The sequence below is a fragment of the Pongo abelii genome, chromosome 1 (genome assembly GCF_028885655.2).
Source record: "Pongo abelii isolate AG06213 chromosome 1, NHGRI_mPonAbe1-v2.0_pri, whole genome shotgun sequence".
Lineage (NCBI taxonomy): Eukaryota > Metazoa > Chordata > Mammalia > Primates > Hominidae > Pongo > Pongo abelii.
The window spans coordinates 83,681,774-83,707,091 of record NC_071985.2 but is presented as its reverse complement, the minus strand read 5'-3'; the positions used below and the strand labels follow the sequence as shown (position 1 = coordinate 83,707,091).

At 38.5% G+C, this 25,318-nt stretch overlaps 1 long non-coding RNA gene across 1 annotated transcript; it reads right to left on the bottom strand.

Annotated features, from left to right (window-relative positions):
• Window positions 1-1,622: 1,622 nt before the first annotated feature.
• Window positions 1,623-23,751, bottom strand: LOC112133348 (uncharacterized). The gene is made up of 3 exons (XR_002914992.2): window positions 23,540-23,751; window positions 2,730-2,819; window positions 1,623-2,042 (listed from the first exon to the last, which is right to left on the bottom strand). It is a non-coding gene; the product is annotated as an uncharacterized LOC112133348 (long non-coding RNA).
• Between the last annotated feature and the right edge of the window lie 1,567 nt (window positions 23,752-25,318).

Below are 25,318 nucleotides of genomic sequence, written 5' to 3'. Positions count from 1 at the left end.
AGCCCAATGCCCCTAGTGAGTCTGTAATGAGCTGTTTTGTTTGTTTGTTTGTTTGTTTTTGTTTTTTTTGAGATGGAGTTTCATTCTTGTTGCCCAGGCTGGAGTGCAATGGCACAATCTCGGCTCACTACAACCTCCACCTCCTGGGTTCAAGTGATTCTCCTGCCTCAGCCTCCCGAGTAGTTGGGATTACAGGCACGTGCCACCACGCCCAGCTAATTTTGTATTTTTAGTAGAGACGGGGTTTCTCCATGTTGGTCAGGCTAGTCTTGAACTCCCGACCTCAGGTGATCTGCCTGCCTCGGGCTGTAATGAGCTATTACAATGGGCCAAGGGAATATCATCTGTCCCCCTTCAGCCTGTCATAGCCTGCTACAGAAGTTTTGAAAAAGAATAGTATACAACAAAGGGCATCCTCTCACAAAGTGTTCCAGTGCTCTCTGTGTTGCAGATATTGGAGAAGTCTAGCAGCAGAGTAGACTTGCACATGCTTCTTAAAGCACAGTCTTTCTCTACCACATTATTCATGAGGAACTCATTGGGAATGTTTTCCTTTGCTTTCTAAAGGAGCAGACAGAAGAAGGAAAGCCTAGCATCTACCAATCTTTGACCATCAACACTTAGAAGTAAATGACCTGCTTCAGTGACTTCTCATACTCCATCACGTTCCAAATAACATGTAAAACCCATAGCTCCTGCAGCATTTGAGGATATATGTCAAGCACTTTTAAAAACAGTTTTATTTTGAATTGATAAACAATTATTCTATACGTATTTGGGTCACAATGTGATGTTTCAATACATGCATATGTTGTGGAATGATCAAATCAGGCTAATTAGCGTATCTATCACCTCAAATATTTATCATTTCTTTGTGGTGAGAACATTTAAAATCATCTTCTTTAGTTATTTTGAAATATATAATACACTGACCTTGTGAAATACATCTGTTTCTGGGTAAGCTTTAAAGTTTTTTATAATTATTATTTTGACCTTTGAGGGCAAAGCTGATGAGGGCAATTGTCACCTTTCTCCAGAAATGGGCACATAAATACAATATTTTTCATGTAATTTCAGAGGATTAAATCTCCTGGTTTAGAAATACTGCTCACTGATTTAGAGGCAATAGTGTGTTTATTTTCAAAAGCTTATTCCCTACATAGCGGTCTTTTGTGAATATGTGCGTATATCAACAATACAACTTTCTCATTTGGCATTTTCTTTGCAGAAAGGCAAAGTTAAAATTTCTATTGTTAAAATTCCATTTTCAGAGGCATCTCTTTCTGGATTAAATGAGTTAATGCATATAGAATACTTAGTTTGGTGGCTTTCCTAAAGTAAACATTAACCATTAACAGCCATTATCCTCATTTCTCTACAGTCATGGAACCTTAAATTTGGAAAGGATATGCCATATCTCTCTAGCAAGTCATTTTTTCTGATAGATGGATATCTAGTCCCTGCTTGATTACTTCCCACAACAGGTTGCTTACCACCTCACAGGGAAATCTAATTTAGTGTTAGCCAGCATTTGATGACTCTGTGCCATAATCTCCAAAACAACAACTGTTGAACATGTATGTGTCCATACATTTATCCATCTCTCATGTGTCAGTTTATCCCTGTGGTCTTTTATTTGAAAGACTTAAAATCAAGGGTATTGGCATATTTATCTGCTTCATAAGCTATATTATCAAAGGAAAAAAAGTCAAGCATTAGCTATAAAGGAAAAAAATAACTTATTTATTACACATCACTCAATTTTCATGAAAATTGTGAAAGAACTTTAAATGAGATTGTAAATCTCACCAAAGATTTTTACACATAGGAAGATCTAATAAAAATGATTATTCAGAATTCACTTTCCCTGAAATCTGTGAACTAAACAGCACGGTCCCAATCCAGCCCTCTGGTTTCAGAAGGAGGTAGAAGGAGCTGGCATGTGACACCCATATTTGTCCTTTGGTTCTCAGATAAAGATGTGCAGTATGAGGAAGCGTCCCGGTTTCTTTTGCACTGGCCAATGAAACATTGTGGTGAGGCTGAGGGGAAGCAAAGGTCATCTGTCTTCAGCACAGTCATGGGCTGCAGTGGTCATCAGACTGACCCTCATTTACCACCGTGGTTTTTCCCAGGTATGTAACTTTCCTATCTTGGGGAATCCTAATGGTGGAGGGATGATTTATGCAAAGCAAAGGAAATGCCTCTCCTTTATAATGGTCTGTGGTTAAGTAAAACGAATTTAAAATTATCTTGACAATGTCAAACAATAAGTCACTAACCCAAATAAATAACTCCTTTTAGAAGAAAACCTGACTTCTGTAGAGATTGCAGTTTTATAAAGGAAAAAGCCTCTTATAAACAGAATGTCCAAGCCCAAACCAATAATGGCACTTACTTTTCAACAGAGGTATCTATCTGTTTTACCCTCTAAGTGTTGTCAGACCACACTTAAAGGATTATGTTCTGTTCTCATTTTAAATTTATTTTAAAAATTTTTATTTATTTATTTTTTATTGTGCTCTTTGAAGTGTTTCACTTCGAAGGAATGGTGACAAAGGGAACATCATTAAAGGAGAACAATAAGAATATTAAAGAGATAAATGCAGCGTGGTGAACATTTAAAAACCACTAAAGTTTTTTAACCTGAGAGGGACATTTGTTGGGGAAGGAGGACACTCATGGAGGGAGGAAGAGGAGCAGGATAGCTGGGTTTGACCACAACTCACCATCATATAAAAGATGGAGTCAACACTGTGTGTGTTCTTTGTTGAGCAAAACAATTAGTATATAGAGGCTCCAGGAAGGTAGACTTGGATCTAAATAAGAAGGGATTTTCCAACAAGAAGTGATGTTCTAAAATGAAACGGTCTGCTTTGTGAAGTAGTAGATTTCCTAATTAAGGAGATATTTAAGCAGAAACTAATGATCACTAATAAGGAGTTTATAGATCAATGGTTCTCAAACTTTAGTATGGCAAGAATCACCCAAAGTCCTTGTTAAATCAGATTGTTAGTTCCAACTCCCCAAAATTCCAATTCGACACGTGTGGAGCGGGTCCTCTGAATTTAATATGCCTTTGCCTAAGTTCCCTGGTGCTGCTGCTGCTGCTACTGCTGGTCTGAAGATTAATTTTGCATAGCAAGGCTCTGCTAATATATAATGTAAAATTGGACCAGATGGACTTATTTTCCAATTTGGAGAGTCCATGATGATAATCATAGAAAAAACATAGTATGCTGTATGGATTTGGGTATTACCAAAATGACCTTGCTCTGTGAAAATGTATATAAAATAACTTCATGTGTTTACTCTGGTAAATAACACTTCTGTTAGTGTCAGTTAATATTGGTGTAACATAGAGCAGTGGTCTCCAAACTTTTTGGCACCAGGGAACAGTTTCGTGGAAGACAATTTTTCCACAGAGTGGGGTGGGGTGGGGATGATTTTGGGAAGATTCAAATGCATTACATTTATTGTGCACTTTATTTCTATTATTATTACATTATAATATATAATGAAATGATTATCCAATTCACCATCATGTAGAATCAGTGGGAGCCCTGAGCTTGTTTTCCTGAAACTAGATGGTTCATCCCATCTCAAGGGATAGGAGACAGTAACAGATCATTAGATATTAGATTCTCATAAGGAGCATGCAACCTAGATCCTTCACATGTGCAGTTCACAATAGTGTTTGCACTCCTATGAGAATCCAATGCCACCACTGATCTGACAGGAGGCAAAACTCAGGCAGTAATGCAAGCAATGGTCAGTGGCTGTAAATACAGATGAAGCTTTGCTTGCTAGTCCACCACTCACCTCCTGCTGTGCAGCCCAGTTCCTAACAGGCCACAGACCAGTACCAGTCCATGGCCCACGGATTATGGATCTCTGACACAGAAGGACCAGTAGTAAAAGAAGTTGAACATGGTACTATATATAAATTCTAGTTATAAAATGGGTTTACTGTTAGACTGCACAAATGCAATGCAAAAGCTAAAGTAACCTTTGCATTTCTTGAATCTAAACAATTATTTTCCATTTATTTTCCTTAAATAGAGATTGAGAAATTCAAAGGCAAATATTTCCACAGCGAGAAATATAAAATTTAGAGGGATTTATGGGAAAGAGAATCCTCATGACTGGCATTGGAAATTCTGGTTCTGATCTGGCTGTGGTGCTCAGTCACACTGCAAAGCAAGCCTATTTTCTTACAGCTGCATCTTGTTGTTGTGGTAATCCTCCACCTGCATGGAGAGGCACAAAGTATAGGATAACCAAGATTCAGGGGTTATTTTTATGGCTTCCCACTGAAAACACATATCTACACACAAGAGACAACAAAGGATTAAGTGTGTTGGCTGGGCCAGATGGATTCCTAGTAATCAGATCAGAAATATTCAGGTCATTTGCTCTCTGCCAAGATCTCTACTAGTTAACACAGATATATTGTAGATGATTACATGGTTATTAAAAAAAATTACGTTATAGGACTGCATGCATTTGTGATCCCATTTAAGGTTAAAAAACCCTATATATTTATGGTTATATGTGCATATGCAATTTCAAGAAAGATTAAAAAAACTGTTAACAGTGGCTTCCTCTGGGCATAAAGAATGGATATGCGTGTGGGGGGGATGGGGGGGTTATATATATTTTGTTAACAGATCGAGAGAGAGAGAGAGAGAGATTACAATACTTAACTAGTGAAACAAAATATTCAGCAACTTTGATAATTAATTCAGACCATCACTCTGCTACTCCTAATGACCAGGTTTAGAAATATAGCTACAACTGGCAAAGAAGATTTGGGGAGATTTAGAGTGATCTAGATAGGTGGTTTAAATACTGCAAATTTTCCAAACTGTTATTTGACAATGCACTGACTTTGAAGTCTCTGAACAATTTGTGAATAGTAGTTGTGTTCATTTAATATGGTTAACAAGGGGTACATAGATCAGCTGTTGGCTATGTGCTAAACAATTTCACAATAATTAATTTGTACCAAGGAAGCTAAGACACGAAGGTAATTTACCTAAACCAAGGGTCAGTTTTGTCAATGTGCAAGTCTGCCCTCTGCTGGCCATTCTGGGAAAATCACAGCTATTTTATAGCAACTGTAGTTAATCTCTGATGGTCCAGATCATTCTTTCAAGAGTACTTATTATTCACCTACTGTGTGCCAGGTACATTATCATACATGATACAAGTGTCTGTTGTATGATTCTCTTTACTTGTTTGCATGTGTACAATATTTTATCACTAAAAATATCCAATGTAAAGAGCAAAAAATGTCTGAAAAATAATAGGACAAATAAAACAATATTATTTTAAAGAAATTCTGATAGTAGTTCTTTGAGCCAATTAAATGAGGTTAAATTCCTGTAATCAATAAAATATTATAGCATCTTAAAGCTTGGCATTGCTGAAGAAATTATTTAGTTCAACCCCCATATTTTACAGCCAAGAAAACTGAGGGTCCAAGACATTAATAGCTAGTGTAAAGGAAGGCAGGAAATTACTTAAAAGGCTAGTACTAAAATCGACATCTCCTTCCTAGAAGATTTGCTTACATTTCAACCTAAGAATAAAAGAAATAATCAACTTTTTTTTCTTTTTACATATGTAAGCAATGATCACTGACTTGACAAAGGAAATGCAAAGGAATTAATTTAAATGGTTTGTGTAGAGATATTTATTTAGGGTTCATTCACACAGAAGCAAATTGCTTAAGCCTGAAATTGGATGAGGATACTAGAGAGTGAATTGAGAAGTAAAAGTGAGGGAAGCTGATCCCAGCCCTTTGCAAATTTAAGATTTAGGATCCCCAGCCTGGAAATGGTTATGCTAATTAAGGACTGAAGACTGGCAGAGTTTAGAAGATCAAGAAGGTAAGAGAGCCCAGGAGCACCAGGCACTGCTGGGGATTAGACAGGTAAAGGACAAAGTACTTGATCTTGTGAAGCCTATAGATTAGCAGGAAAAGTACATAGTCACACCACCAAAGATTGTAAAGTGTTAGTTTTCCAAGTCTTTTTTTTTTTTTGAGACGGAGTCTCTCTGTTGCCCAGGCTGGAGTGCAGTGGCGTGATCTCAGCTCCGCTCACTGCAAGCTCCGCCTCCCGGGTTCACGCCATTCTCCTGCCTCAGCCTCCCGAGTAGCTGGGACTACAGGCGCCCGCCAGCACGCCCGTCTAATTTTTTGTATTTTTAGTAGAGATGGGGTTTCACCATGTTAGCCAGGATGGTCTCGATCTCCTGACCTCGTGATCTGCCCGCCTCGGCCTCCCAAAGTGCTGGGATTACAGGCGTGGGCCACCGCACCCAGCCTCCAAGTCTTTTTTAAAAAGAGGAACACACACTAAAGTTTACGGAAGAGTTGAAGTTCCCCTTCTTCATGTCTTCTGCCAGTTCACAGGCTAATAACTTCATAGGATTTCCAAATCAGCAATGAGGCCCAGGGCATGTTGCAAAGAGCCAGCAACAGGAGGTGATGAAGATACAGAGATGGACAGAAATTCTGACTCATGCATATTTTCCAGTTCTGTACAATCTTTGAATAGTGATATGCTTATTTTTTCCAAATGGGCAACTTCTAAGTTCTCTCTCTTGCCCTACAGCTCCCCGCAGCACCCCACTTTGAACACACTCTTACTTTATTGCAGGTGTTTCTTAGCACCAGACAGGAGACCTGGATATTGAACCATGAGTGAGATGAAGGCTATCCCATAGACATAGTCCTTTTCATTTGCTTTAATATCATCAAGAAGACCTTGATAGCATCTATGTTGAATAACTGGGCAGAGAATAAATTAAATTCAAGATTCAGAGAAGAGTGATGTCAACAAGATGGCTGACTAGAGATGCCTGGTGCTCATCCCCACAACCTCCACAAAAAAGAACAAGGCAACAAATAAACAGCTAAGATTCAACTGGAGTGTTAAAGGGAGAGCAATGGAGTGCAGCAGGGTTGGGGGAGGGGCATATGTGGTGATTGGAAGGCCAAGAGGGCAATGTAGAGGCACCTAGCCTCTATAGCCTTGTCTTCCTCACCTGGACCAGCTCAGAGTCCGGAGGGACTTCCCCTTGTGGAGAAAAGGTAATCAGAAAAACGCCACCAGCCCTCATTGCCACCACAAACACCTGCAGTGCTTATAACAGTAGAATCCCACAGTCCTCGCAACCCCAGAGCCCAGTTTTGGAAGCTGTCAGGAATTCACACAGATGCATTGCCCAGGACCAGGAGCACAAGGTGTCACTCCACACTTCCACCCACCCCCAGTGAACCAAGCTGTGGAACCATAGAGCCATCTTGAGACCAGAGTCACTAGTGGAGTGTGCCCTGCTCACCTGCACTTCCAGACAGGGAAGTTGTCTGGCAGACTCACCTAGGGAGAACCCTCCATTGAGCCAGCCAAACTACTGCATGCCCTCCCTCAAGTAGAAGAGCCACTGAGGTGCTGAGCAGCTGACATGCCCCTGGGCTGACCAGACAGCCAGGCACCTATGTCTAGGGCTTGAGAAACATCCCAGTGGACTCACTCCCAGAAGACATGGCCTCCAGGCCTGCTCAGTAGCCCAACACCCATGCCCAGGGCCTGAGAAATAGTTCAACAGGTCTGCTGCCAGTAAACATGCCCTTGGGCTGTACAAGCAGTCACATGTCAGTGCCCAGGGCCTGAGAAACAGGTGTGTGGGCCTTCCCTTAGAAGACTCTCACCCCAGGCCTGCTCTGTAGGCTTGCACTCATGCTCAGGAACTGAAAAACAACCTTGTGGACTTACCCATGGCAGACACAACCCTAGACAGGCTGAGCAGCTGTCCAGTCACACTCTGAGCCACAAAAATAGCCAAGTAGTCCCACTCCAGGGGAACACACCTCCAAGCCAGCTCTACAGCCACATTCCCATAACCCTGGCCACAGTTAAACCTTGGCCACAGTTACAGCCCTGTAGTTCCAACCCCAGTGAGCTAGACCCAGAGTTGGCTGACCCATTTTGTGCAAACATGCATCCCTAGCCTGAGAAACAGCTTGGCAAGTCCATCCCTGGCAAAGCCACATCACTCCCACCACAGACTTTTGCAGCCTAGGACACTGATACATTCACAAACATCATTAGTGTATATTATAACGGAAGAAACTGCATGGAGACTACATTACTGTATCCACCCAGAACCAAAACCAACACACTCCACCCAACTGATACACCAAGACCCAGCCATATGAATAAGTGTTTCCCTATGAAATTTATGCCATAAAATTGGAAGGGGTGACTGTTCCACCAGATGCATAGAAATTGACTTAGAAACACATCAAACATGGAAAAGCAAGGAAAATAACACCTCCAAAGGAACATAAAAATTCTCCAGACCCAAATCATAAGGAAATATGAAATGCCAGAAAAATAATGTAAAATAATAATCTTAAGGAAACTCAGTGAGACACAAGAGATACAGATAGACGATTGGATGAAAACAGGAAAACAATCAACAAAGAGATAGATATAATAGAAAAGAATCAAACAGAAATCTTAGAGCTGAAGAATTCAATTAATGAAGTAAAAAATACAGAGTTTCAACAACACACTAGACCAACCAGAAGAAAGAATATCTGAACTTTAAGATACGTTTTTAAAAATAACCTTTGGCAGACAAAAAACAAAGAGTGAAGAATGCCTATAGGGTTTATGGAACACCATTAAGTGAACAAATATTCACATTAAGAGGGTTCTAGAAGGGGAAGAGAAGGGAAAAGGTTTAGAAAACATATTTAATGAAATAGATGAAAACTTTCTGAGTCTTGGGAGAGAAATGGACATTCAGATTCAGGAAGCTCAAATATCCCGAACAGGTTCAACTGAAACAAGTTCTATGCAAGGTAAAATATAGTCAAATTGTCAAAAGACAGAGAAAAAATTAGAAAAACAGCAAGAGAAAAGTGTCAAGTCACATATAAGGGAATCCCCATTAGACTAAAAGCAGATTCCTCAGCAGAAACCTTACAGGCCAGGAGAGAATGGGATGATATATTCAAAGTACTGAAGACAAAAAAAACCTGTTAACAAATATTATACCCAGCAAATCTATTCCTCAGAAATGAGGAGAAATAAAGCCTTTCTCAGACAAACAAAAACTAAGAAACTAAGGTCACTTATGACCACTAGATCAGTCTAGTGTTCAGTGGAATCTTACATCTGGAAGTAAAAAGACAATAGCCCCCATCATAAAAACATGTTAAATTGTAAAACTCAGTGGTAGAGCTGATACACAAAGAAGAAAGAGAAATAAATAAATTATTGTCATTACAAAAACCCACCAAACTTCAAAAATAAATAATACTAAAAAAGTACGGAACAAAGAATATATAAAGCACCCAGAAAACAATCAATAAAAAGACAGAAGTAAGTTCTATCCTATCAATAATTACCTGGAATGTAAACAGATTAAATTTCTTAATGAAAACATGAACTGGCTGCATGAATTTTTTTAAAGACCCAATTATATGCTGCTAACAAGAAACTTATCTCACCTATAGACACCCATAGACTAAAAGTAAAGGGATGGAGGGAGATAATCTATGGAAATGGAAAAAAAAATGAGCAGGAGAAGCTACATTTATATCAGATAAAACAGACTGTAACTCAAAAGCTATAAAAAGAGACAAAGAATGATATTATATAATAATAAAGAAGATCAAATTTAGCAAGCGGATATAACAATTGTAAATATAATTGCACCCAACACCAGATCACACAGGTATATAAAGCAAATATTGTTAGATCTAAAAGGAGAGCTAGATCCTAATACAATAATAGTTGGGAATTTCAACACCATTCTCAGCATTGAACACAGCATCTAAAAAGAAAATTAATAAAAACATTGAATTTAAACTGCCCCATAGACCAAACGGGCATAACAGATATTGACAGAACATTTCATCCAACAGCTGCAGAATACACATTCTTTTAATCAGCACATGGAACATTCTTCAGGATTGACTATATGTTAAAACACAAAATACATCTTAAAAAATTTTTTAATTAAAATTATATCAAGTATATATCTGATTATAATGGAATAACTAGAAATCAATAACAAGAGAAACATTTGCAATTATATAAATACATGGAAAGTAAATAGCATCCTCTTGAATGACCAGTGGGTAAAGGAAGAAATTAAGAAAAAAATTAGTTTTTTTGAAACAAATTAAAATAGAAACACAACGTACCAAACCCTATGCAACACAGCAAAAGTACTATTAAAAGGCAAGTTTATAGCAATACATCCCCACATTAAAAAAAACAGAATTATTTCAAACAACCAACCTAACAATGCATCTGAAGGAACTGAAAAGCAAGAACAAAGAAAATACAAAATTGGTAGAAGAAAAGAAATAATAAAGATCAGAGTAAACAAATTGAAATCGAGACTAATAAAATAGAAAGAATTAACAAAACAAAAAGTCATTTTTTTGAAAAAATAAACAAGTTTGAAAAACCAGTAGTTAGACTAGGAAAAAAAGAGAGAAGACACAAAATCAGAAATGAAAAAGGAAATGTCCCAACTGATATGACAGAAATAAAAATGATTATTAGAGACAATTATGAACAACTATATGCCAATAAATTTGAAAACTCAGAGGAAATGGATAAATTCCTAGACAGATACAACCTACTAAGACTGAACCAAGAAGAAACAGAGAGGCTGAACAGGATAATAATTACTAATAAGATTGAATCAGTAATAAAAAGTATCCCAACAAAAAAAAAGTCTAAGACCAGATGGCTTCACTGCTGAATTCTACCAAATTTTAAAGAAGAAATAAGACCAATTCTCAAACTATTCCAGAAAATTTAAGAAAAGAGTATATTTTCAAACTCATTCTACAAGGCCAGCATCAGCCATTAGCCTGATACCAAAACCAGACAAAGACAAAACAACAACAAAACGAAAACTACAGGTTAATATCCCCGATAAACATAGATGCAAAAATTCTAAGCAAAATACTAGCAAACCAAATCCAACAACACATTATAATATACCATGACCAAGTGGGATTTATCCCAGGGATGCGAGGTTGATTCAACATACACAAATCAATGAAAGTAATATATCACATTAACAAAATGAAAGACACACCATTTAATCATCTCAATAGATGCAGAAAAAGCATTTGATGAGATTCAACATATTTTTATAATGAAAACCCAGCAATTAGGTATAGAAAGAAAGTACCTCACACCATAAAGGCCACAAACTGACAAACCCACAGCTAACATTGTGTTCAATGGGGAAAAGTGGAAAGAAAAGCTGAAAGCTTTTCCTCTATAATCTGAGTCAAGACAAGAATGCCTACTTTCACCAGTACTATGTAACATAGTACTGGAAGTTCTAGCTAGTGCAATAAGGCAAGAGAAAGAAAGAAAGGGCATCAGGCCAGGTGCGGTGGCTCACACCTGTAATCCCAGCACTTTCGGAGGCCAAGGTGGGCAGATCCTGAGGTCAAGAGATTGAGATCATCCTGACCAACATGATGAAACCCCGTCTCTACTAAAAATACAAAAATTAGCTGGGCTTGGTGACACGTGCCTGTAGTCCCAGCTACTTGGGAGACTGAAGCAGGAGAATCGCTTGAGCCCAGAAGGCAGAGGTTGCAGTGACCTGAGATCACGTTACTGCACTCCAGCCTGGCAACAGAGCAAGACTCTGTCTCAAAAAGAAAAAAAAGAAAAGAAAGGAAGGGCATCCAAATTGGAAAGGAGGATGTAAAATTCTGCAAAACTTAAAGATTCTACCAAAAAACTCTTAGAAGATGAATTCAGTAAGGTTGCAGAATTAAAAATCAGTAGCATTTCTACACATGAACAACAAACTAGCTAAAAAGTAAATGAAGAAATCAACTGGATTTACAATAACTACCAAAAAATCTTAGGAATAAAATTAATCAAGAAAGTAAAAGAGCTCTACAAAAACACTATAAAACACTGATGAAAGAAATTGAAGAAGATTTGAAAAAATAGAAAACATATTATGTTCATGAACTGGAAGAATTAATGTTAAAATTAGTTACAAGGAATTCAAACATCAATAGCAAAAAAGCAAATAATACAATTATAAGCAAATGCTCTGAACAGACATTTCTCAAAAGAAGACACACAAATGGCCAACTAATATGTGAAAACATGTTCAACATCACTAGTCATCAGGGTTATGCAAATCAAAACCACAGTGAGATATCATCTCACCCCAGTTAAAATGGCTATTATTTAAAAAAAAACCAAATTAACAAATGTTAGTGAGGATGCAGAGAAAAGAGAAGTCTTATATGCCATTGGTGGAAATATAAACTAGTATGGCCACTATGAACAACAGTATGGAAGTTCCTCAAAAAACTACAAACAGAATTATTATATGATATATCAATCCCTCCAGTTGGCACTTATTCAAATAAATGTGAATCAGTATGCCAAAGAGACATCTGCATCCCACATTTATTGCAGCACTATTCACAATAGCCAAGATACGGAATCAACCCAAGTGTCTAACAAGAGATGAATGAAGAAAGAAAATGGGGCATATATACACAATGGAATACTGTTCAACCCTAAAAAAGAATGAAATCTTGTCATTCATGGCAACATGGATGAAACTGGAGGACATTAAATGAAATAAACCAGGAATGGAAAGTTAAACACTGCATGTTCTCACTCATATGTGAGTGAGATATAATCTCATCTCTCGTATGATCTCATACAAGTAAAAAGTAGAATGGAAGCTACTAAAGGCTGGGAAGGGTAGAGGGGTGAGGGAATAGGGAAAAATTTCTTAAAGGATACAACATTACAGCTAGGTAGGGGTAATCATTTCTAATGTTCCATAGCACTGTTGGATGACTATCGTTAACAATAACATATAGTCTCAAATAGCTACAAGGAGTATATTGAACATTTCTGACACAAAGAAATGACAAATGTTTGAGACAATGGATATGCTAATTATCCTAATCTAATCACTATACCTTGTATATATCCAAACTTTACTATGTACCCCATAAATTATGTAACTATTACATGTCAATTAAAAATTTTTTAACTTAAAAGTTCAATATTAAAAAAGATTCAGTCATGCAAACTATGTTCCAAAGCCTCTGAAAAGGTATTCAGGATACCCTTTAGGATGCATCTACTTTGTCTCAGTTGATGTGATTATAAAAACTTAGAAAGTTCTTATAAAGCAGTTTTCCATGTATTATGACTTATGTACTTCACCAGTGAGACAATGTTGAAGAGGACCACTCAGTATTTATTGGCCCTTATTTTACAGATAATTCTAACCATGGGTTGTCTAGTTTGACAGGCCAGAACCACAAGTAAGAAGGGAAATACTTCTGGCTGCAGATTCAGTGACAAGAACTATAATAATGAACAACACAGGGAGGAGACATTAAAACTGCATTACAGCATTTGAGCAGTAATTAAGGTGCTTAATGATCAGAATAAGCAATAAAAAAGGTTAAGATATGTTCGTTGCGCACTGTTTAAGCAACGAGACAAGAGCTTAATCAATTTTGGAAATAGTTTAATCAAAACAAAGTGAAAGAGTAAAGAAATTGTAAAAGTAAAAGAGGTATTTTCTTAACTGTATAAATGTAAGTTTCCTCAGCATCCTGATAATATGACAGTGCCAGACAAATGAGACTTTGCTATATGCTATATGATTGTGTACCAATCATCACCACTATGTGAAATTCAGCTAAATATCTCAGAACAAAGAGAACCAGGGGTTGTTGTGATAAATGCTAGATCAGAGCTGAGAATGAGTCCCCAGAGCCAGCTTTTATACGTGCCTCTGTCTTGTGCTAGTGTAGGCAGGCTGTGCTTAAGGCCCTACAGTGGAAAGACAGGTGAAGACGTTTCCAGTGGAAGACCAGAGCTTTGCCTTCCTTGCTTTTTACTTTTCTTAGTATGAGATCAACCTTATATAGGGAGAGCGAAGGAAGAGGAAAGGAGGAGGAAAAGGAGAACCCTGGAGTCCAAATCTTTCCTAGAGACCATTTTTTAACACATCTGTAGAAACAGAAGGGGAAAAAAGAGTATTCAATAACATTTTTCAGAATGAATAAATGGATAAGTAAATGAAGTGAGACAAATACTAATATGAGCCATCTTCCCCAGTTTTGAAGATTTCTAAACTCTCAATGACAGTGAGAGTTTAGCGACAACCTTCCCAAAACATCCATTTCTGTCAGAATAATGATCAAACCCACTGTGAAAGAATTCATGGAAATAGCTTCCACTTTTTAACACCGTAACACTGTGGAGAATGTTGGTGTCATCTTTGCCAAATAACATACCTTCTCATTTCCTTTCTTTGAAGATTCTGTGAATATCACTGATAACCAGATATTCCTATACAATTACGTATTCCCACTTCATGTGGAAAAAGTGACTTTGGCTGTTGTTGTTAATGCAGTCATTGGGAGCTGTAATGCCAACAAGGAAATTCCAAACTCTCTGGGTCACCTGAGTGTTAAAAGGTAAGACAGTTAAAAGGAATGAATTCTTGTGGCTTCCTTTTTGCTACTGCTAGCCACCTTGAACCAAAGGAGCATTAAAATTGAGTCAGTTTAAATGAAAGAATGGGTCAATTACAACCAAAATTACTGTTCACTAACTTTGTTTAAAATAATTTTTTTATCCAGATAAATTTTATTTAGCTTAAAGGCGATAACAGGGACACACTTTCCTTTTTTAAAATTATTTTTGGAGAATTTAGAAAGGCCCAAAAAGCCTAAAAAATGTTATCAAGGGCGGGAAACTCATTTATAACAATTTTTACAAAACTGAGAGACTCCCCCATCCTGGTACACACTTTCTGGGCTCTCCCACAGCACAAAACCAGGATTGTCCAGAATCAGCCGCTAGCATCGGCATCACTCCAGGGCCCTGGGTTCCATTTAGAACTTGTACTAAAATTATTTTGGGGATGAGATTTCTCCTTCATTCTTTTTCTTTTTATCTATTTTGTGGAACAGACAGTAATTGAGGAGCCAGAGAAGGAAAAACATGCCATTCTCAGCAATTCTCTTTAAAAATATAGGAATAAAAACTCCCATTTATATTGCTAACAGGGAAAGAAAAAAGTGAGGTCTTCATTTTCTTTCTAGAACTCTTTTCTTAGGTCCTTTCAATTAGCTTTGGAGAAGCTCAGAACCCACACTCCTACGCTTTTACTTTCCTGGAACTATACTCCCTGGCCTTTCCTAAACCTTTCCTTATCCTGTGTTTGCCTTCATAGGACTGAACACAGTCCGGTCCTCCATGGAGAGGATGGCTGACATGGTCCAGAGAATAGAGGCCACAGGGAAAAGTAGGGTCCTTCACCACAGGCAATTACTGAATTTATGGGCTTAGGGGTGTGTGGTCAAATCCATAAGTCAGATTTTAGATAGAATTTCTAATGTCAGTAAGGCAGTTTTCAGGAATGCTAAAAAAAAAAAAAAAAAAAAAAATAGAAAACTCCTTATTGCAGACACTTACTCGGCCCTTGGTTTTTATATTCAGGTATAATTTGACTATCTTACAAGCCAAGAGAAAACTTTTTTCATAATGCAGAAATGATAGAAATAAAGAAGAATTATGAAACAAATATGAGTGCTTACTATGTGCTGGGAACTGTGTGGAGGAAGTTAGCCTGATTGCCCCAGGTAGTGTAATAAATGTGGTTCAGCATTTGAATCTACCAGATGCCAAAGCCAGTGTCCTTTGCTGTACATCATACTGTCTTCCATTCATGCTCAACTGATGTTTTTCAGGAGTTTACAAACTGAAATATTTAAAACCCTACCAATGTGACATGTTTTTTCTTTATTGCTGATTGCTTGCTGAAGCAAGCAAATTGTTCTATTGTACATAGGCAAAAGATGTATTTTTCTAACTACATTTATAAATATTTATAACAGAACGCCTTCTTGCAAGTTGTTTTCTTAATGTAATTTACAAATTGCATATTACAATGAGTGAAGCCAGAAATATTTTTCAATCAAACTGTATTTCCTAATGTGAAAATGTTTATCATCTTGATCCATTTAAACTATTTGAATAAAAGAATATGCATGTTAAAGAATTTTCAGTTAAAAGCCTTTCTTTGAAAGATTAGTATCATATACATCATCAAGTCCCAATTTCTGGCTCACAAGTGGAATCTGAGGTAATAATAATAAAAATATATTTTAACATTATAAAAGATTTGAAAAAGCATCTGTAATTTTATCAATCTTTTTTTATTTTATTTTATTATTATTATACTTTAAGTTTTAGGGTACATGTGCACAATGTGCAGGTTAGTTATATATGTATACATATGCCATGCTGCTGTGCTGCACCCATTAACTCATCATCTAGCATTAGGTATATCTCCCAATGCTATCCCTCCCCCCTCCCCCCACCCCACAACAGTCCCCAGAGTGTGATGTTCCCCTTCCTGTGTCCATGTGTTCTCACTGTTCAATTCCCACCTACGAGTGAGAACATGCGGTGTTTGGTTTTTTGTCCTTGCGATAGTTTACTGAGAATGATGATTTCCAATTTCATCCATGTCCCTACAAAGGACATGAACTCATCATTTTTTATGGCTGCATAGTATTCCATGGTATATATGTGCCACATTTTCTTAATCCAGTCTATCATTGTTGGACATTTGCGTTGGTTCCAAGTCTTTGCTATTGTGAATAGTGCCACAATAAACATACGTGTGCATGTGTCTTTATAGCAGCATGATTTATAGTCCTTTGGGTATATACCCAGTAATGGGATGGCTGGGTCAAATGTTATTTCTAGTTCTAGATCCCTGAGGAATCGCCACACTGACTTCCACAATGGTTGAACTAGTTTACAGTCCCGCCAACAGTGTAAAAGTGTTCCTATTTCTCCACATCCTCTCCAGCACCTGTTGTTTCCTGACTTTTTAATGATCGCCATTCTAACTGGTGTGAGATGATATCTCATTGTGGTTTTGATTTGCATTTCTCTGATGGCCAGTGATTATTTTATCAATCTTATTGAGCTTGTTAGTGTCATTCAAATATATCTGGTTCTCTTTCTGATCCCATAGTAGGATTTAGCTTCCCTGCCCACTTTGGATTTGACATGCCAATGTGACTTGCTTTGGCCAAATAAATGTAAGTAGAAGTGACATATTTCACTTCCATGTACAATCTTTTAGATATAGTACCAACCTTATCTTTCCTCTGCCAACATTGAGACAATTGAGGAAGGACGTGTAAAGATGGAACCTTCTTCAGCCAGGGTACCAAAATGATTACAATGAGCAGAGTCTGATCGCGTAGCATGAGCTTTTGTTGTGAGTCACTGATATATAGGTATTGTTTGTTACCATAGCATAACCTAGCTTATCCTGACTGATATACTGACAACCAATGGTTTCTGTTTCTTCATGTTCCCATCCATGCTTTGTCCATATAGACATAGAGTTTTTACATGGACATAATAATAGTATATAATACACTTTGCTTTGTTGTACACTTTTCAAAATATTATATTATAAACATTTCCCCAGCTTTTTCATGGACAGCATATTTATAATTTTAATAGTTATAAAACAGCCTACCATATTAATATTCAACTACTTATTAATTTTTCATTATGTGATCTTTTTATACATATAGCGTTTTATCTTTTTCAAAAGTATTTTCTTGGGCTAAATAAAATAAATAAATGTTTTTCTTTCAGTTTTGTAGTAAGGCATTTTACAGTCAAACTTACCCTTTTCTTGAAATTGGTGCAAGAATTTTAGTACTAATGAAATTAAGAAAAGATATTCATGCTTTTCTCTTTATTTTGTCATCCTTTGAAATTATGGTGCTAATTAGTTTAAAAGATAATACCCAGAATATTCTGGAACCACATCCAAAAAGATATCTTTCTGAGATTAAATCAGGTCACACTCTAAACCTGACACCCTGATAAAATAAATTACTTGATCATAGAATTTTTTTACTTACTATACAAGTTTGTGCCCCAAAGACAGATGAATTGTTCTTGCTGAGATTAAATTAGCAGTGTTTCATCCTCATGCTGAAGAAGAGCAGCAGTATTTCTATAGACTCTTTTATTAGTGATAAACATGTTTATACCACATTAATCCTTACGAAAACCAGGCTGGTTACTCTGCCAAGGGGGGAAAAAAAAAACTCTGCTTTCTTCACTTTACAGTGATTATTTTTTGATGAATAAAGTAATTTTATTTCTTTTCACACATAGACTATATATCTGAGGTTGTCTTCCACTTTTATGCACCCAGTATTTTATATTTATCTAACACTATTTTCGAAGGCACGCAAAGGGCTTTTTAAATATTATTCCATAAAACACTTACAGAATGATGAAGTCAGCACTTTACACAAACATTGGAAACAGCCAAAGCAAAGATTTGTGAAATGTTTAACTACTGCTAAGGTTTCTTCTGTTTTCCTTCTCCTGTTCTTTCCTTTCTCTTTCTCTCCCATCTTATGCATTATTTTCAGTTTTCCCTTAAGTTTCAGTGACACCACCACCAACACCCTGACAATAAAGATGAGGAGTGGATAGGGAGGTGGGGCACTTTTTTCTCCTAATGCTCACTAATTTACAAGTGCCAATTATAGACTAGAGACCTACTGACCCTATCTGATCGGCAGCTGCACAATGATTCCCCAAGCTTGGAATTATCTCCACCTTCGAGATGAGGAAACTCAGTGTCTAAATGGTGTTCCTGAGCAATTCTGAGCGACCCTGCATTGGTCACGTAATCTTTCTAACACCAGATTCTTATGTCTAAAATGAAATTAGTCATTCCTGTTTTACCGTTCTCAAAGAGTGGCGAGGAGAATCAGATGAATAATGTAAAAAAGTGCTTTGAAATTGTCTAGGTGAATACAAAGCCACATCAGTCTAATAAAATATAAATGATCATATTGTTAAACACCCTATCACTGCAGGAGAAGCCAAAATATTTATTTTAAAAGCCTATTTCTCCAAATGAGAAATCTTATATCCTACTGCAGGAGAAGAGGATGTGGCAGAAAAACCTATTATTTTGATAAATATATCGAAGATATTTTGTGCTGAAAGGCATTTTTCATAAACAAAAACAATTGTTCTTTAGAGGCCCAGTTCTTAAGTAGTTTTGTGCCACCTGCCCCAGGTACTCCCAGCAGCTCTCAAGCACAGGATTTGCCTGCCAGAAGTCCTGGCTTCAATTCTTGGGTTACTTCTCTTGTGACTTTGAGAAAAATTACCCTGTTGTTTGAAGTTGGCTTCACAGATAAAGTGACAATACCAATAACGTGCATGCCTAAGGATCAAATGCAAAATTGTACATTGAAAACGCTACGTAAATTAAAAAATAAACCAGCCCTCATAGCATCTGTTTCCATAAACTCAAAACAAGATTTTAAAAAGAATGCCACTAGCTGATTCAGGTACATTTCTAAGTGAAAAAGAATTTGATCACCATCATATGTTAGTAACAAGAAAAGTATTCGGCCATCATAGCTGATAGGAATGTGGAGGTCAAGTTTGCCTTCATTTTACAGATGATGACTTTGGGATGGGGAAGAGACTCGGCCTGTGTTGTAGGTGAGACTTGTTGCAGAGCCTCACTAGATGGAGTTCAGCAGCTCAGAGTTCCTCCACTTTGCCCAGCCTCACCCTGAGCCAACTGCCCACATCAGCCCTCCCACTTCTTGCCCCTAACTCACTTTTCAGCCCACCCCTCCTCCCCCTGAGCACCCACCAAGGAGGCTCTAAAATCACCAGTGAACTTTCAACTGCCAAAGCCAGTAGGCACTTTCTGATTTTAGTCTTTCTTTAGTATCTGCCACATAATTGCTCCTGCCTTCTTTACACTCTCTCTTCCTTGGTCATTGGTGTTCCCACAGTTGCCTGATTCCTCCTACCATTCTTGTCATACCTAGTTTACTGATTTTCTGAGTCTTTTTCCTCTGTCCACCATCAAATATTGGTGTTTATATATTCATTTTCACACTTACTTAGAGCTTAGTTCATGCCAGGCACTGCTGTCTTATAAATATACATTCATTTTATATAACACACGACAACCTTAGAAAATAGATTGGGGAAACTGAGGCACAGGAAGGACGATCAATTTGGTGTGCTGCTTCCTACCATGTTATACCATCTCTGAGATTACTAGAGCTCCCCTTGTGGCCCTCCTGGCTCCTGACTCAGCCTATTCTCATGAGGTATGGTCTTAGTATGATCTATATCCCAAATTTGTATGTCTAGACTTGACCCTTCTCTTGAATATCACATTCCAACAGCACATTGGGTATGATAATCTGCATTTACCACCACAAGCATCACAAATGTAATGGTATCCAAACGGAATTCATCATCTCTTCATCCCCAACTTGCCCATTACTCTGTCTTGTTATCTCAGGAGTGTGACGTTGGACAAATATCTTAGTGCTCTGGGCCTCAGTTTCTTCATCTGTATAATTACCAGGTTGGACTAAATAATTTCCATGAATGTTTTTACTTTAACATTCTTTAATTCTCTAAACTTCATGTCCCTGCACTATCTCCAGGTTTTACTCTCTCTCTCCCTTTTAGACTTCCTTTATTCATTCATCAATTCTAAAAGCAATAATTGAGCATATTCTGTAAGCCAAACACAGGGCAGGACACTTGTTGAATAAGATAAGACCCCTGACCTCAGAACTGGAGAGACGAATGTGAGTGAAGAAAGGCAGTTCATACACTCCAACAGGGTGGTCATTGTTGTCACATGTGTCCAAACAGAGGCCTGGAGGTTGGAGGGGTCACCACTGAGCCAGCCACCAAATCAGAGCCTGCCACCCAGCTTGTCGCTTCATTCTCCCTTTCTTCCACAACCAAGCAATCCAGCAGTCCCTGAGCTCTGTATCTCTGCCTCCTAAATGCCAGTGTTGTCTGCTGCCTCCATCTTTGCAGGCCCTTACCTTCACTTGTCACTTACCCCCTTTCATTCTGATCACGTTTACTGCTTGATCTTTTCTCCACTATTTATAGGGTGATATTTCTAAAACCCCAACCTGACCATGGCACTGTCTTGTTTGAAAGCCTCCAGTGATGCTTCATGTCAGTAAGAAAAGACTTCCTTATGACAAATACCACCTTCACCAGCAGGCCCCGGGAACCTGTCCTCTCTCAGCACCTTGGCTTTTGCGCTGCACTCTGAGAATGCTTTAAGGACCTGTGGTTCCCTGCACATGGGTCTACTGCGGCTCACTTCTGTGCCTGTGCATGTGCAGATTCCTCAGTTGTTCCGACTCTTATCCATGTGATAAATTTCCATTGATTCTTAGAAACCTAGCTCAGATAACATCTCTTTTGAGAATCTTCTCTGTTCCTGCCTCTCTTGAAGTTATACATTTTTATTTCTTGTGACACTTCCGTTTCTTAAACGTATTTCTGTTACTGCTTATAACATACTGCATTGTAATTATTGCTTAATGCTTGTCTCCCAACTAGAGCATTGAGTTTGTTAGGTTTGGATGGTGCCAGGTTAATCTTTGTTCCTCTAGCAATGCCTGGAGAGCAGCCTATACTAGGCTCACAGTAAAGGTTTGTTGACTGGATGACTGAGGGAAAAGCCACAAAAGCAAGGACTGGAGTATGTTAGAACATCCCTACAAGAGTCCAAAATCTGATGTGACAACAATGCAGGCAGTGTTGGCTACATCATTGGCATAAAAAGAAAGGACAGCAGAAAGCAGCTCCAGGATTTGGAGTGAGAGGTGATGGTCCACTCCCATACATGCTGAGCCCTTCTGCATCTTCTCTTCTCGCATGCATCTGTGTTTGCCCCTGGAGATGCATCAGATCACACTGGACTCTTTAGACACACCTACAGAGCAATGTCAGCCACCTTCTCCCAGTGTTTTACTATTTGCCATTTAAGGACAGCATCAGGCAATGGAAATCTGTTTATGCAGCAAGATAGGTCTGTGAAGGCAGATAATTGACTGACTCAGGCCCTTAAATACATAATTCAAGAAATAAATCTTCTGCAAATGGAGGGTGTTCCAAAGGCTTTGTGTGTTTCAGAAGGGATGGGCAACATTTAATTTGTTGTCTTCCATTTCTCATGTCCTCCCCTTGCCTCAAGTCAGCTTACTGGGAAATTCTCCAAACATCAGGCAGAAGCTGTCCTAAGGTGGCCCTTAGGTGAGCAGGGTAGAGAGTGCTTCAGCCAGCAATCTTTTTTGTTTGTTCACTCAGATAGGCATCAAGCCAGAAAGACAGGTTGACCCCAACTGTAATGAGCTAAACCTTTTGTAGAAGCCTCATCTTCTCTGTATGTTTTGTAGCAGAGATGGGGCTAGAGTTTTGCCACTACTACAAATACTACAGCCACAAAACCAGAACTCAGATACCAGAAAGCTGCTAAAATCAATAGCCTTCTTTATTATAGAGGGTCAGCTTCTGGATTTCCTGTGCATTACGCAGCCATGAGTGAAGCCCAGCCCCATCCTCTTCCACCCTCCCCACCATCTCCCACGAGCACCCAACGTACACTCAAGGCTCTGGCCTCCATAGGACAACAGTGACCACTTTGTTGAAGTATATGAGCTGCCTTTCTTCAATTACCTTCTCCCCAGTGGAAATTCTTATTTTATTCAATCATATATCCTCATGGCTCAGGCCAGGAATTGGCCCATTGAATATGTTCAATTATTGCTTATAGAATTGATGAATGGATAAATAACATTTAAAAGGGAGAGAGATAGAGAGGAAAACCCAGAGACAGTGCAGGGACAAGAGGTTTAGGGAATTAAAGAATGCTAAAGTAAGAATGTTTATGGAGATTACTTAGTTCAACCCATTATTTATACACATAAGAGAACTGAAGCCCAGAGAGATAAAGAGATTTGTCCAAGAACATTTGTATGGCCAGCAGTTGTTTACATTTGAAGGGAGTAAATGTAAATCATTTAGGTCTTAAGCCAATTCTTTCCCCCTTCCCTACCTGTAACCACTGTTTCTCAATGAAGGATGAAGGTCCATAGAATTAATAATTTCATCTATACCACTAATATTTATTGAGCCTATGTCATGTGCCAGGCCCTGTTCTAGATTCTGGCGAAAGAGGTTTACAATAAAGTAAAATAGATAATTATGTAATTAGAAGAGATTGTGACATGGGAAAGAAAAAATGGTAATAAGAAACAGAGCAGGGGGCCAGAAAGGGACTTGGAAAGTGGCATTTGAGAAAGAGCAAAGACTTGAAGGTAGAGAGGGTGCATTGGCAATATTTAGGGGGAGGATGCCTAGGTCCAGGGAAAAGCAAGGGTAAAGTCCTGAGTCAGGAGTTTGCCTGGCATGTCTGAGGTGTGGCATGTTCAGTGTGTGCAAGGGGAAGAAGTGAAGGGTGAGGTCATTGAGAGAGAGAGAGAGAGAGAGAGCAAGAGAGAGCGAGAGAGCCAGTTAAACTGTGAAGCTCCTTGTGGGCCACTGTAAGCAGCCTGACTTACTCTGTGAGATGAGAAGCCACCGGGAGGCTTTGAGCAGATGAGTGACTTGTGAGTTCAGCAGATAACTCTGACTGCTATGTTTTGAAGAGATTATAGGTGGAAATAAGACGAGAAGTCTTCTCCCAATGGAAGGTCTTTTCTCCATCAGAGGGTTCGTGGTCTCACGGGCTTCAAGGAATGAAGCCGTGGGCCGCAGTGGCGAGTGTTACAGCTCGATTAGAGAAACCCGTGGACCCAAAGAGTGTGAGGTGGCAAGATTTATTAGAGCAAAAGCGAAAGCAAAATGAAAGCAAAAGTAAAGCTTCCACACGGTGGAAGGGGACCTGAAAGGGTTGCCCTTTTTTGGCTTCGGTGTCTTATGCTTATGTCCCCTTATGACCCGTCCTCTTTTCCTTTTTCTGTCCTATATAATTAGCTTATTTTCAATCCGCTTGTGGGTTGACGGGCCTGATTGGTTAAAAACATCAGGCTGCAGCTAGAGCTTAAACTTCCTATATGATTGGTTGAAGTTTCAATCCCTTAGCTTGCAGCTGTGACTCATTTTGGCTTAGGGGGAAAGTCCCCTTAGGGAAGTCCCTATTGACCCAGGAAGTCCAGCCAACTTAGCCACTTAGTCCCTCACAAAGGGTGAAAGCAATAGGCCCAGTAATGAGACTGTTGTGCTAATTCAGGAGAGAGAAGATGGGGCTTGGGCAGGGTAGTGGCAGTGGGGGTTGAGAAGCGGTCAGATGCCGCATATTTGTGGAACTGCTGGAAAGATTTGCTGATAGACTGGATGTGAGATATGAGAGAAACAGGAATTAAGGATAATTCCAAGGCTTTGGCCTGAGCAGCTGTTAGGATGGACTTCTTATGAATTGAGACTGGAGACAGTTCCTCCTTTGGGAGGGAAGATCAGGAGCTCTGTTTTGACATGTTAAGTTTGAAATAACAGATTTAAAGGTCTAGTATATAAATCCATACACATGGCAGAGAACTGGATGAGAGTTATTAGTGTAGATGTCGTCAGCATAGGAAAGATCTTAAAGCCTGGTTTAAGACTGGTTACTATCACCAAGGGGTGAGAAGAAGGCCAAAGGGCTTCTCAGTGGGGCTCTCCAACATTTAGAGACTGGGAAATGCACAACCAAGGAGAGTGAGAACAAGCAGACAAGGAGGTAAGAGAGTCAGGAAAGTGTAGTGTCCTGGAAGTGTGCAAAAAAGTATGCCAAGGGGAGCCATTGACCAACGGTGTGAGACAAACACTGCTGATAGTGGGGAAAAAAAAAAAAAAAAGAGGATGGCTGGGATCTGGGTGTAGACTTAGCAGTGAGGATGTTCTTGATGCTCTTGACAAGAGTCATTTATGTGGAGAGGGGAGAACAAAAGCCTACTGAATACAATGGCGAGAGAAGGAGAGAAGAATTAGAGACAACTATGAGCACCAGCAGTTATTTCAAGTTTAGCTAAAACAGGAGCAGAGAAATTGGGAGGTGAGTTGATCAGAAAACAATGGAGGTCAACAAATGTATTTAGCTTTTTGTTTTTGATGAGAGAAATAAAAGCATGTTTGTCTACTGATGGAAATGATCCAGTAGAAAATAGAAGTTTTTGGATGTGCCTGTAAGTAAAATGTGAGAGTGACAGTCTTTTCATTCAATAAAATCCAATTCAGTTAAACTCAATTCAATTCAACTCACTTCAATTCAATTTCAACAAATATTTATTGAGAATTTACCCATGACAAAGCACTATTCTTTATGGATACATTTGTGAACAACATAGGCAGAGAACATTGTC